This window comes from Taudactylus pleione, unplaced genomic scaffold, assembly GCF_031769625.1.
Source record: "Taudactylus pleione unplaced genomic scaffold, aTauple2 ptg000988l, whole genome shotgun sequence".
In the NCBI taxonomy this organism is placed as follows: Eukaryota; Metazoa; Chordata; class Amphibia; order Anura; family Myobatrachidae; genus Taudactylus; species Taudactylus pleione.
This window is the reverse complement of record NW_028285389.1, coordinates 444,574-458,651: the sequence shown is the minus strand read 5'-3', so window position 1 is coordinate 458,651 and position 14,078 is coordinate 444,574.

The following is a 14,078-nucleotide window of genomic DNA, read 5'->3' as shown; positions in this document are numbered from 1 at the left end:
CATGTTGTAATGAGAATAAATCATATAGTGATATACGCATCTATATAAGTGTCCTTGTATTTTTAGTATAACATCCTGGTGTTCTGCCCGTTCGGTGAGGTCACTGTCACCTGTACACCACAGGCGGACATCGCCGCTCTACACTGTCAGAGCTTAATATTAGTGAGGTTGTTGCCTGATAGAGCCTCCCATAAATTATTATACAACACACATAATTACTGCACTTCTCAATGACAGTGATATGGAAGAGAAACCACATTTAGGGGCAGATTTATTAAACTAATTTTGTAGAAAATCCCCCAGAAAACACCTGCAAATGTATGCATCCCCAGGATGGAATCGGTATGGAATCCCGGCTGCCGCATGGCCGGCAGTTCGATTCCCGGCAGCGGCAGCCCGACAGAACAGCAGAGCCCGGCAGCGGAAGCCCGACAGCGCTGGAAATCCCGATCGTCCCTAAGGTAAGTATAAACTAACCTAACCCCCTAACGCTAACCCTCCTTAGGGGTGCCTTACCCTAACCTCCCCCCCAAGTGCCTAACCCTAATCCCCCCCTTCCCCGCTGCCTAAACCTGGGGGGGGTGCCTAACCCTAAGTCCCCCCCGGGGGTGCCTAGCCCTAACCCTCCCTCCCCCTAGCCTAACCCTCCCGGGGGGGTGCTTAACACTAAGTCCCCCCCGGGTGCCCTAAACCTAACCCCCCCCCTCGCGGCTATCCGCTCGCGGCGCCCGGCATACCTTCAATCAGGATGCCGGGCGCCTGTCTCCCGGCATCGGGGGAAATGACAGGCGTCTAGATATAGACGCCCGGCGTTTCACCCTCGCCGGGATATGACAGTCGGGCAGCCGGTTTCCCGATTGTATACCCCAGGATGTATGCAGGGGGGGATGTAGTTGGAATCCCAATGGTAAATATTAGGGTTTAGGGGAGGTTTAGGGTTAGGCTGCGGGAGGGAGGGTTAGGTTGCAGGAAAGGTGCCCTGCTGGCACTGAGGCCTATGGGGGGTGGGAGGGGGAGAGCAGTGGTGCTACGGTGACTATAACGGCGACTGCTGCTCTGTGAATGTTTCAGGCCCTTGTTAGGATCTTTGTGAAGAATCACCAATGAGAACACCCGGAGAGGGGCTTTAATGTTTGGATCCTAACAAGGGACTGAAGCATCGGCTGTATCCTGATTGGTAAGCACCGCTTGTTTTCCAGATTGCATCTGGATGTTCTGGGGCAAGGGTTTACGTGGACATATAAAAGCAGCACCCCTACGGGTGATCTCACACGCAGGCAATGGGAATATGTATTATATAGAGCGGCCAGTGGTGCAGGGTGTGAGAGAAGGGTCCCAGTACAGCTTATCATAAACAGCCTAACCCGCTCTCATGCCAGTACCTTACATCTACACCGTCTTCTGGGGAGCTGTAAGGGCAGGGTGTAAATGACTGAAGGATCCTAAGGATGCTCCGGGGCGCTGTAAGGGCAGGGTGTAAATGACTGAAGGATCCTAAGGATGCTCCAGGGAGCTGGAAGGGCAGGGTGTAAATGACTGAAGGATCCTAAGGATGCTCCAGGGAGCTGTAAGGGCAGGGTGTAAATGACTGAAGGATCCTATGGACGCTCCGGGGAGCTGTAAGGGCAAGGTGTAAATGACTGAAGGATCCTAAGGACGCTCCGAGGAGCTGTAAGGGCAGGGTGTAAATGACTGAAGGATCCTAAGGATGCTCCGGGGAGATGTAAGGGCAGGGTGTAAATGACTGAAGGATCCTAAGGACGCTCCGGGGAGCTGTAAGGGCAGGGTGTAAATGACTGAAGGATCCTAAGGATGCTCCGGGGAGCTGTAAGGGCAAGGTGTAAATGACTGAAGGATCCTAAGGACGCTCCGAGGAGCTGTAAGGGCAGGGTGTAAATGACTGAAGGATCCTAAGGACGCTCCGGGGAGCTGTAAGGGCAGGGTGTAAATGACTGAAGGTTCCTAAGGACACTCCGGGGAGCTGTAAGGGCAGGGTGTAAATGACTGAAGGATCCTAAGGACGCTCCGGGGAGCTGTAAGGGCAGGGTGTAAATGACTGAAGGATCCTAAGGACGCTCCGGGGAGCTGTAAGGACAGGGTGTAAATGACTGAAGGATCCTAAGGACGCTCCGGGGAGCTGTAAGGACAGGGTGTAAATGACTGAAGGATCCTATGGACGCTCCGGGGCGCTGTAAGGGCAGGGTGTAAATGACTGAAGGATCCTAAGGACGCTCCAGGGAGCTGTAAGTGCAGGGTGTAAATGACTGAAGGATCCTAAGGACGCTCCGGGGCGCTGTAAGGGCAGGGTGTAAATGACTGAAGGATCCTAAGGATGCTCCGGGGAGCTGTAAGGGCAGGGTGTAAATGACTGAAGGATCCTAAGGATGCTCCGGCGAGCTGTAAGGGCAGGGTGTAAATGACTGAAGGATCCTAAGGATGCTCCGGGGAGCTGTAAGGGCAGGGTGTAAATGACTGAAGGATCCTAAGGACGCTCCGGGGAGCTGTAAGGGCAGGGTGTAAATGACTGAAGGATCCTAAGGACGCTCCGGGGAGCTGTAAGGGCAGGGTGTAAATGACTGAAGGATCCTAAGGACGCTCCGGGGAGCTGCAAGGGCAGGGTGTAAATGACTGAAGGATCCTAAGGACGCTCCGGGGAGCTGTAAGGGCAGGATGTAAATGACTGAAGGATCCTAAGGACGCTCCGGGGAGCTGTAAGGGCAGGGTGTAAATGACTGAAGGATCCTAAGGACGCTCCGGGGAGCTGTAAGGGCAGGGTGTAAATGACTGAAGGATCCTAAGGACGCTCCGGGGCGCTGTAAGGGCAGGGTGTAAATGACTGAAGCATCCTAAGGACGCTCCGGGGAGCTGTAAGTGCAGGGTGTAAATGACTGAAGGATCCTAAGGATGCTCCGGGGCGCTGTAAGGGCAGGGTGTAAATGACTGAAGGATCCTAAGGATGCTCCGGGGATCTGTTAGGGGAGGGTGTAAATGACTGAAGGATCCTAAGGATGCTCCGGGGAGCTGTAAGGGCAGGGTGTAAATGACTGAAGGATCCTAAGGATGCTCCGGGGCGCTGTAAGGGCAGGGTGTAAATGACTGAAGGATCCTAAGGATGCTCCGGGGAGCTGTAAGGGCAGGGTGTAAATGACTGAAGGATCCTAAGGATGCTCCGGGGAGCTGTAAGGGCAGGGTGTAAATGACTGAAGGATCCTAAGGATGCTCCGGGGAGCTGTAAGGGCAGGGTGTAAATGACTGAAGGATCCTAAGGATGCTCCGGGGAGCTGTAAGGGCAGGGTGTAAATGACTGAAGGATCCTAAGGATGCTCCGGGGAGCTGTAAGGGCAGGGTGTAAATGACTGAAGGATCCTAAGGATGCTCCGGGGAGCTGTAAGGGCAGGGTGTAAATGACTGAAGGATCCTAAGGATGCTCCGGTGAGCTGTAAGGGCAGGGTGTAAATGACTGAAGGATCCTAAGGACGCTCCGGGGCGCTGTAAGGGCAGGGTGTAAATGACTGAAGCATCCTAAGGACGCTCCGGGGAGCTGTAAGTGCAGGGTGTAAATGACTGAAGGATCCTAAGGACGCTCCGGGGCGCTGTAAGGGCAGGGTGTAAATGACTGAAGGATCCTAAGGATGCTCCGGGGATCTGTAAGGGCAGGGTGTAAATGACTGAAGGATCCTAAGGATGCTCCGGGGAGCTGTAAGGGCAGGGTGTAAATGACTGAAGGATCCTAAGGATGCTCCGGGGCGCTGTAAGGGCAGGGTGTAAATGACTGAAGGATCCTAAGGATGCTCCGGGGAGCTGTAAGGGCAGGGTGTAAATGACTGAAGGATCCTAAGGATGCTCCGGGGAGCTGTAAGGGCAGGGTGTAAATGACTGAAGGATCCTAAGGATGCTCCGGGGAGCTGTAAGGGCAGGGTGTAAATGACTGAAGGATCCTAAGGATGCTCCGGGGAGCTGTAAGGGCAGGGTGTAAATGACTGAAGGATCCTAAGGATGCTCCGGGGATCTGTAAGGGCAGGGTGTAAATGACTGAAGGATCCTAAGGATGCTCCGGGGAGCTGTAAGGGCAGGGTGTAAATGACTGAAGGATCCTAAGGATGCTCCGGGGCGCTGTAAGGGCAGGGTGTAAATGACTGAAGGATCCTAAGGATGCTCCGGGGAGCTGTAAGGGCAGGGTGTAAATGACTGAAGGATCCTAAGGACGCTCCGGGGAGCTGTAAGGACAGGGTGTAAATGACTGAAGGATCCTAAGGACGCTCCGGGGAGCTGTAAGGACAGGGTGTAAATGACTGAAGGATCCTAAGGACGCTCCGGGGAGCTGTAAGGACAGGGTGTAAATGACTGAAGGATCCTAAGGATGCTCCGGGGAGCTGTAAGGGCAGGGTGTAAATGACTGAAGGATCCTAAGGATGCTCCGGGGAGCTGTAAGGGCAGGGTGTAAATGACTGAAGGATCCTAAGGACGCTCCGGGGAGCTGTAAGGACAGGGTGTAAATGACTGAAGGATCCTAAGGACGCTCCGGGGAGCTGTAAGGACAGGGTGTAAATGACTGAAGGATCCTAAGGACGCTCCGGGGAGCTGTAAGGGCAGGGTGTAAATGACTGAAGGATCCTAAGGACGCTCCGGGGAGCTGTAAGGGCAGGGTGTAAATGACTGAAGGATCCTAAGGACGCTCCGGGGAGCTGTAAGGACAGGGTGTAAATGACTGAAGGATCCTAAGGACGCTCCGGGGATCTGTAAGGGCAGGGTGTAAATGACTGAAGGATCCTAAGGATGCTCCGGGGAGCTGTAAGGGCAGGGTGTAAATGACTGAAGGATCCTAAGGATGCTCCGGGGCGCTGTAAGGGCAGGGTGTAAATGACTGAAGGATCCTAAGGATGCTCCGGGGAGCTGTAAGGGCAGGGTGTAAATGACTGAAGGATCCTAAGGACGCTCCGGGGAGCTGTAAGGACAGGGTGTAAATGACTGAAGGATCCTAAGGACGCTCCGGGGAGCTGTAAGGACAGGGTGTAAATGACTGAAGGATCCTAAGGACGCTCCGGGGAGCTGTAAGGACAGGGTGTAAATGACTGAAGGATCCTAAGGATGCTCCGGGGAGCTGTAAGGGCAGGGTGTAAATGACTGAAGGATCCTAAGGACGCTCCGGGGAGCTGTAAGGGCAGGGTGTAAATGACTGAAGGATCCTAAGGACGCTCCGGGGAGCTGTAAGGGCAGGGTGTAAATGACTGAAGGATCCTAAGGATGCTCCGGGGAGCTGGAAGGGCAGGGTGTAAATGACTGAAGGATCCTAAGGATGCTCCGGGGAGCTGTAAGGGCAGGGTGTAAATGACTGAAGGATCCTAAGGATGCTCCGGGGAGCTGTAAGGGCAGGGTGTAAATGACTGAAGGATCCTAAGGATGCTCCGGGGAGCTGTAAGGGCAGGGTGTAAATGACTGAAGGATCCTAAGGATGCTCCGGGGAGCTGTAAGGGCAGGGTGTAAATGACTGAAGGATCCTAAGGATGCTCCGGGGAGCTGTAAGGGCAGGGTGTAAATGACTGAAGGATCCTAAGGATGCTCCGGGGAGCTGTAAGGGCAGGGTGTAAATGACTGAAGGATCCTAAGGACGCTCCGGGGAGCTGTAAGGGCAGGGTGTAAATGACTGAAGGATCCTAAGGACGCTCCGGGGAGCTGTAAGGACAGGGTGTAAATGACTGAAGGATCCTAAGGACGCTCCGGGGAGCTGTAAGGACAGGGTGTAAATGACTGAAGGATCCTATGGACGCTCCGGGGCGCTGTAAGGGCAGGGTGTAAATGACTGAAGGATCCTAAGGATGCTCCGGTGAGCTGTAAGGGCAGGGTGTAAATGACTGAAGGATCCTAAGGACGCTCCGGGGCGCTGTAAGGGCAGGGTGTAAATGACTGAAGCATCCTAAGGACGCTCCGGGGAGCTGTAAGTGCAGGGTGTAAATGACTGAAGGATCCTAAGGACGCTCCGGGGCGCTGTAAGGGCAGGGTGTAAATGACTGAAGGATCCTAAGGATGCTCCGGGGATCTGTAAGGGCAGGGTGTAAATGACTGAAGGATCCTAAGGATGCTCCGGGGAGCTGTAAGGGCAGGGTGTAAATGACTGAAGGATCCTAAGGATGCTCCGGGGCGCTGTAAGGGCAGGGTGTAAATGACTGAAGGATCCTAAGGATGCTCCGGGGAGCTGTAAGGGCAGGGTGTAAATGACTGAAGGATCCTAAGGATGCTCCGGGGAGCTGTAAGGGCAGGGTGTAAATGACTGAAGGATCCTAAGGATGCTCCGGGGAGCTGTAAGGGCAGGGTGTAAATGACTGAAGGATCCTAAGGATGCTCCGGGGAGCTGTAAGGGCAGGGTGTAAATGACTGAAGGATCCTAAGGATGCTCCGGGGATCTGTAAGGGCAGGGTGTAAATGACTGAAGGATCCTAAGGATGCTCCGGGGAGCTGTAAGGGCAGGGTGTAAATGACTGAAGGATCCTAAGGATGCTCCGGGGCGCTGTAAGGGCAGGGTGTAAATGACTGAAGGATCCTAAGGATGCTCCGGGGAGCTGTAAGGGCAGGGTGTAAATGACTGAAGGATCCTAAGGACGCTCCGGGGAGCTGTAAGGACAGGGTGTAAATGACTGAAGGATCCTAAGGACGCTCCGGGGAGCTGTAAGGACAGGGTGTAAATGACTGAAGGATCCTAAGGACGCTCCGGGGAGCTGTAAGGACAGGGTGTAAATGACTGAAGGATCCTAAGGACGCTCCGGGGAGCTGTAAGGGCAGGGTGTAAATGACTGAAGGATCCTAAGGACGCTCCGGGGAGCTGTAAGGGCAGGGTGTAAATGACTGAAGGATCCTAAGGACGCTCCGGGGAGCTGTAAGGACAGGGTGTAAATGACTGAAGGATCCTAAGGATGCTCCGGGGAGCTGTAAGGGCAGGGTGTAAATGACTGAAGGATCCTAAGGACGCTCCGGGGAGCTGTAAGGGCAGGGTGTAAATGACTGAAGGATCCTAAGGACGCTCCGGGGAGCTGTAAGGACAGGGTGTAAATGACTGAAGGATCCTAAGGATGCTCCGGGGATCTGTAAGGGCAGGGTGTAAATGACTGAAGGATCCTAAGGATGCTCCGGGGAGCTGTAAGGGCAGGGTGTAAATGACTGAAGGATCCTAAGGATGCTCCGGGGCGCTGTAAGGGCAGGGTGTAAATGACTGAAGGATCCTAAGGATGCTCCGGGGAGCTGTAAGGGCAGGGTGTAAATGACTGAAGGATCCTAAGGACGCTCCGGGGAGCTGTAAGGACAGGGTGTAAATGACTGAAGGATCCTAAGGACGCTCCGGGGAGCTGTAAGGACAGGGTGTAAATGACTGAAGGATCCTAAGGACGCTCCGGGGAGCTGTAAGGACAGGGTGTAAATGACTGAAGGATCCTAAGGATGCTCCGGGGAGCTGTAAGGGCAGGGTGTAAATGACTGAAGGATCCTAAGGACGCTCCGGGGAGCTGTAAGGGCAGGGTGTAAATGACTGAAGGATCCTAAGGACGCTCCGGGGAGCTGTAAGGACAGGGTGTAAATGACTGAAGGATCCTAAGGATGCTCCGGGGAGCTGTAAGGGCAGGGTGTAAATGACTGAAGGATCCTAAGGATGCTCCGGGGAGCTGTAAGGGCAGGGTGTAAATGACTGAAGGATCCTAAGGATGCTCCGGGGAGATGTAAGGGCAGGGTGTAAATGACTGAAGGATCCTAAGGATGCTCCGGGGATCTGTAAGGGCAGGGTGTAAATGACTGAAGGATCCTAAGGATGCTCCGGGGAGCTGTAAGGGCAGGGTGTAAATGACTGAAGGATCCTAAGGATGCTCCGGGGCGCTGTAAGGGCAGGGTGTAAATGACTGAAGGATCCTAAGGATGCTCCGGGGAGCTGTAAGGGCAGGGTGTAAATGACTGAAGGATCCTAAGGACGCTCCGGGGAGCTGTAAGGACAGGGTGTAAATGACTGAAGGATCCTAAGGACGCTCCGGGGAGCTGTAAGGACAGGGTGTAAATGACTGAAGGATCCTAAGGACGCTCCGGGGAGCTGTAAGGACAGGGTGTAAATGACTGAAGGATCCTAAGGACGCTCCGGGGAGCTGTAAGGGCAGGGTGTAAATGACTGAAGGATCCTAAGGACGCTCCGGGGAGCTGTAAGGGCAGGGTGTAAATGACTGAAGGATCCTAAGGACGCTCCGGGGAGCTGTAAGGACAGGGTGTAAATGACTGAAGGATCCTTAGGATGCTCCGGGGAGCTGTAAGGGCAGGGTGTAAATGACTGAAGGATCCTAAGGACGCTCCGGGGAGCTGTAAGGGCAGGGTGTAAATGACTGAAGGATCCTAAGGACGCTCCGGGGAGCTGTAAGGACAGGGTGTAAATGACTGAAGGATCCTAAGGATGCTCCGGGGATCTGTAAGGGCAGGGTGTAAATGACTGAAGGATCCTAAGGATGCTCCGGGGAGCTGTAAGGGCAGGGTGTAAATGACTGAAGGATCCTAAGGATGCTCCGGGGCGCTGTAAGGGCAGGGTGTAAATGACTGAAGGATCCTAAGGATGCTCCGGGGAGCTGTAAGGGCAGGGTGTAAATGACTGAAGGATCCTAAGGACGCTCCGGGGAGCTGTAAGGACAGGGTGTAAATGACTGAAGGATCCTAAGGACGCTCCGGGGAGCTGTAAGGACAGGGTGTAAATGACTGAAGGATCCTAAGGACGCTCCGGGGAGCTGTAAGGACAGGGTGTAAATGACTGAAGGATCCTAAGGATGCTCCGGGGAGCTGTAAGGGCAGGGTGTAAATGACTGAAGGATCCTAAGGACGCTCCGGGGAGCTGTAAGGGCAGGGTGTAAATGACTGAAGGATCCTAAGGACGCTCCGGGGAGCTGTAAGGGCAGGGTGTAAATGACTGAAGGATCCTAAGGACGCTCCGGGGAGCTGTAAGGGCAGGGTGTAAATGACTGAAGGATCCTAAGGATGCTCCGGGGAGCTGTAAGGGCAGGGTGTAAATGACTGAAGGATCCTAAGGATGCTCCAGGGAGCTGTAAGGGCAGGGTGTAAATGACTGAAGGATCCTAAGGATGCTCCGGGGAGCTGTAAGGGCAGGGTGTAAATGACTGAAGGATCCTAAGGATGCTCCTGGGAGCTGTAAGGGCAGGGTGTAAATGACTGAAGGATCCTAAGGACGCTCCGGGGAGCTGTAAGGGCAGGGTGTAAATGACTGAAGGATCCTAAGGATGCTCCGGGGATCTGTAAGGGCAGGGTGTAAATGACTGAAGGATCCTAAGGATGCTCCGGGGAGCTGTAAGGGCAGGGTGTAAATGACTGAAGGATCCTAAGGACGCTCCGGGGAGCTGTAAGGGCAGGGTGTAAATGACTGAAGGATCCTAAGGATGCTCCGGGGAGCTGTAAGGGCAGGGTGTAAATGACTGAAGGATCCTAAGGATGCTCCGGGGAGCTGTAAGGGCAGGGTGTAAATGACTGAAGGATCCTAAGGATGCTCCGGGGAGCTGTAAGGGCAGGGTGTAAATGACTGAAGGATCCTAAGGACGCTCCGGGGAGCTGTAAGGGCAGGGTGTAAATGACTGAAGGATCCTAAGGACGCTCCGGGGAGCTGTAAGGACAGGGTGTAAATGACTGAAGGATCCTAAGGACGCTCCGGGGAGCTGTAAGGACAGGGTGTAAATGACTGAAGGATCCTATGGACGCTCCGGGGCGCTGTAAGGGCAGGGTGTAAATGACTGAAGGATCCTAAGGATGCTCCGGTGAGCTGTAAGGGCAGGGTGTAAATGACTGAAGGATCCTAAGGACGCTCCGGGGCGCTGTAAGGGCAGGGTGTAAATGACTGAAGCATCCTAAGGACGCTCCGGGGAGCTGTAAGGGCAGGGTGTAAATGACTGAAGGATCCTAAGGATGCTCCGGGGAGCTGTAAGGGCAGGGTGTAAATGACTGAAGGATCCTAAGGATGCTCCTGGGAGCTGTAAGGGCAGGGTGTAAATGACTGAAGGATCCTAAGGATGCTCCGGGGAGCTGTAAGGGCAGGGTGTAAATGACTGAAGGATCCTAAGGACGCTCCGGGGAGCTGTAAGGACAGGGTGTAAATGACTGAAGGATCCTAAGGACGCTCCGGGGAGCTGTAAGGACAGGGTGTAAATGACTGAAGGATCCTAAGGACGCTCCGGGGAGCTGTAAGGACAGGGTGTAAATGACTGAAGGATCCTAAGGACGCTCCGGGGAGCTGTAAGGACAGGGTGTAAATGACTGAAGGATCCTATGGACGCTCCGGGGCGCTGTAAGGGCAGGGTGTAAATGACTGAAGGATCCTAAGGATGCTCCGGTGAGCTGTAAGGGCAGGGTGTAAATGACTGAAGGATCCTAAGGACGCTCCGGGGCGCTGTAAGGGCAGGGTGTAAATGACTGAAGCATCCTAAGGACGCTCCGGGGAGCTGTAAGTGCAGGGTGTAAATGACTGAAGGATCCTAAGGACGCTCCGGGGCGCTGTAAGGGCAGGGTGTAAATGACTGAAGGATCCTAAGGATGCTCCGGGGAGCTGTAAGGGCAGGGTGTAAATGACTGAAGGATCCTAAGGATGCTCCGGGGAGCTGTAAGGGCAGGGTGTAAATGACTGAAGGATCCTAAGGATGCTCCGGGGAGCTGTAAGGGCAGGGTGTAAATGACTGAAGGATCCTAAGGATGCTCCGGGGAGCTGTAAGGGCAGGGTGTAAATGACTGAAGGATCCTAAGGACGCTCCGGGGAGCTGTAAGGGCAGGGTGTAAATGACTGAAGGATCCTAAGGACGCTCCGGGGAGCTGTAAGGACAGGGTGTAAATGACTGAAGGATCCTAAGGACGCTCCGGGGAGCTGTAAGGACAGGGTGTAAATGACTGAAGGATCCTATGGACGCTCCGGGGCGCTGTAAGGGCAGGGTGTAAATGACTGAAGGATCCTAAGGATGCTCCGGTGAGCTGTAAGGGCAGGGTGTAAATGACTGAAGGATCCTAAGGACGCTCCGGGGCGCTGTAAGGGCAGGGTGTAAATGACTGAAGCATCCTAAGGACGCTCCGGGGAGCTGTAAGGGCAGGGTGTAAATGACTGAAGGATCCTAAGGATGCTCCGGGGAGCTGTAAGGGCAGGGTGTAAATGACTGAAGGATCCTAAGGATGCTCCTGGGAGCTGTAAGGGCAGGGTGTAAATGACTGAAGGATCCTAAGGATGCTCCGGGGAGCTGTAAGGGCAGGGTGTAAATGACTGAAGGATCCTAAGGACGCTCCGGGGAGCTGTAAGGACAGGGTGTAAATGACTGAAGGATCCTAAGGACGCTCCGGGGAGCTGTAAGGACAGGGTGTAAATGACTGAAGGATCCTAAGGACGCTCCGGGGAGCTGTAAGGACAGGGTGTAAATGACTGAAGGATCCTAAGGACGCTCCGGGGAGCTGTAAGGACAGGGTGTAAATGACTGAAGGATCCTATGGACGCTCCGGGGCGCTGTAAGGGCAGGGTGTAAATGACTGAAGGATCCTAAGGATGCTCCGGTGAGCTGTAAGGGCAGGGTGTAAATGACTGAAGGATCCTAAGGACGCTCCGGGGCGCTGTAAGGGCAGGGTGTAAATGACTGAAGCATCCTAAGGACGCTCCGGGGAGCTGTAAGTGCAGGGTGTAAATGACTGAAGGATCCTAAGGACGCTCCGGGGCGCTGTAAGGGCAGGGTGTAAATGACTGAAGGATCCTAAGGATGCTCCGGGGAGCTGTAAGGGCAGGGTGTAAATGACTGAAGGATCCTAAGGATGCTCCGGGGAGCTGTAAGGGCAGGGTGTAAATGACTGAAGGATCCTAAGGATGCTCCGGGGAGCTGTAAGGGCAGGGTGTAAATGACTGAAGCATCATAAGGACGTTCCAGGAGGCTGTAAGGGCAGGGTGTAAATGACTGAAGGATCCTAAGGATGCTCCGGGGAGCTGTAAGGGCAGGGTGTAAATGACTGAAGGATCCTAAGGATGCTCCGGGGAGCTGTAAGGGCAGGGTGTAAATGACTGAAGCATCATAAGGACGTTCCAGGAGGCACTGCTGCATAGATTCTGGCTGCAGGGTGACATTCTAGGCACCCTGCTAGCCAGATGAGGCTAGTAGAAAAAGCTCCGAGGGCCAGACCAAATGATTCCGGGGGCTTTATACAAGGTTCCCCATAAATGGTTTAATTCAAGCCAAACATTGAGCACATTGAATAGTTAATTTACGTCATTGTGCATAACAGCAGGGACAACTGTTAGGTCTCTTACTGGATGACGTCAGAAATCATACTATCACTATACTATTACCATGTGCTAGTATAGGCTTCAGAACACAGCAGTACTGTAGCATCATTTTTGATGTCTTGCTAAGACCTGGGGATGCTGCCATGTTATTTCTATACAAGCGTTCACATTGAAACAGCAAAAATGATCAAGAAGAAAATGCATTATCATTTCCGAGTGCGTAGAATCCTGCTTCCTGCAATTTTGGAGGGGTGCATTAATGCCAGCGCAAGAACCACAAAGAATATCTTCGTAGAGTTTAGAAAAAAAAGCCAAACACTTTTTTGACTGTTTTGCTTGCACTTTATTTGTGTGGGTACTGTACATAAATATCAGTACTAATGATGTTGGTCTGGAAAGTGATGAGAACAAACGTAACAAAATGGGCTCAGCACAGGACTGAGAAAGAACTCAGTAGCCGGTTAATTAGAATGTTTTTTTTTTTAAATCTAAAGTCCGCTCACATACTGGGGCTGATTTGTGAGCAGATAAAGCACTGCAAGGGGTACAAATACATTTATTATGTTTGCATGCAGGGTAAATACCGTCTGCTTTTGCATGTAGCCCATAAATGCTGGACAGCTTTATTCTTGCACAGCAATTTAGATTAGAGTTTGAACACATCCCTCCCAAATCTAAATCTCTCTGCACATCTTACATCTGCCCCCCCTGCAGTGCAGCCTGGTGTTACCACGGTGCAAAGTTACCGGCTCTTTTTTTGCTTTGCTCCCAACTCAGACACAGCCCCACCGTGAGGGCAAAGGTCGTATCCGCAGTCACACTGTGTCTGCTACACTGTAAGGTATACCTAGACCTTAGAGAAATGGATCAGGTCAACCTTATACCTGTCAGGAACAATGTATGTAGTGAAGCAGAGAAGCAGCAACTCTAAGGATCAACTCTCTGGGCTCTTAGCAACGCTGCGTCTCACCAGATGACCGTGCTACTAGTGAGGAGCCAGAGATGAAGCTCGGACCTTGGAAGGACATCGGTCCCCCCAGGAAAGTTCCAAGTGACGTAAGTAATGGTCGCCGGGGAACTGTGTACAATATTCTGCTGTCACTAAGGGCTGATCGCTAGACTGTGTGATAGGGAAATGTGTCGCTGTTCAGGACCCAACATGATCTTAATTGTTTTATTTGTGCGAATCGGCTCCGCACGTCATTGTTTCATTTTAAATTCCCTCGAATTCGAATGAAATGACCACACAAGTGATTATTAAACACATTACTTAGGAAATTGGGCACAGGTTCAAAATGATATCACGAGATTTGCGGTGACCTAGTTTTTGGATTGTGACCTATGGGTCAAGAATACTAGCGATAGGGGATTTAAGCATAAGAAACCTACCGGACGCAAGTATTAACCTCTGACACGGAATTCTGATTCTCTATCAATGTGTCCCGTCAGTGTAATACCTGCTATGTCACGTCAGTACAGTACGTAGCTATATATTATTTTTCACCTAGTTTTGTAGCAATAAGGTACCGGGGCCATTCACCATATAGGTAACGCATGAGATATCACTGATGATAACACCGTGCAGCGCAGACGCTGTCCGCAATGCGCACACAATAAAACGGGGCCCTACACCCAAAAGTTATAGGGGCCTGTTTACTAAGCAGTGTTAGGAGACAGAGTGAAAAGTGATAAGAAAGTGATAAGGTGCCAGCCAATCAGCTCCCAACTGTCATTTTTCAAACACAGCCTGTGAGATGACAGTTGGGAGCTGATTGGCTGGTACCTTATCACTTTCTCATCACTTGTCACTCTGTCT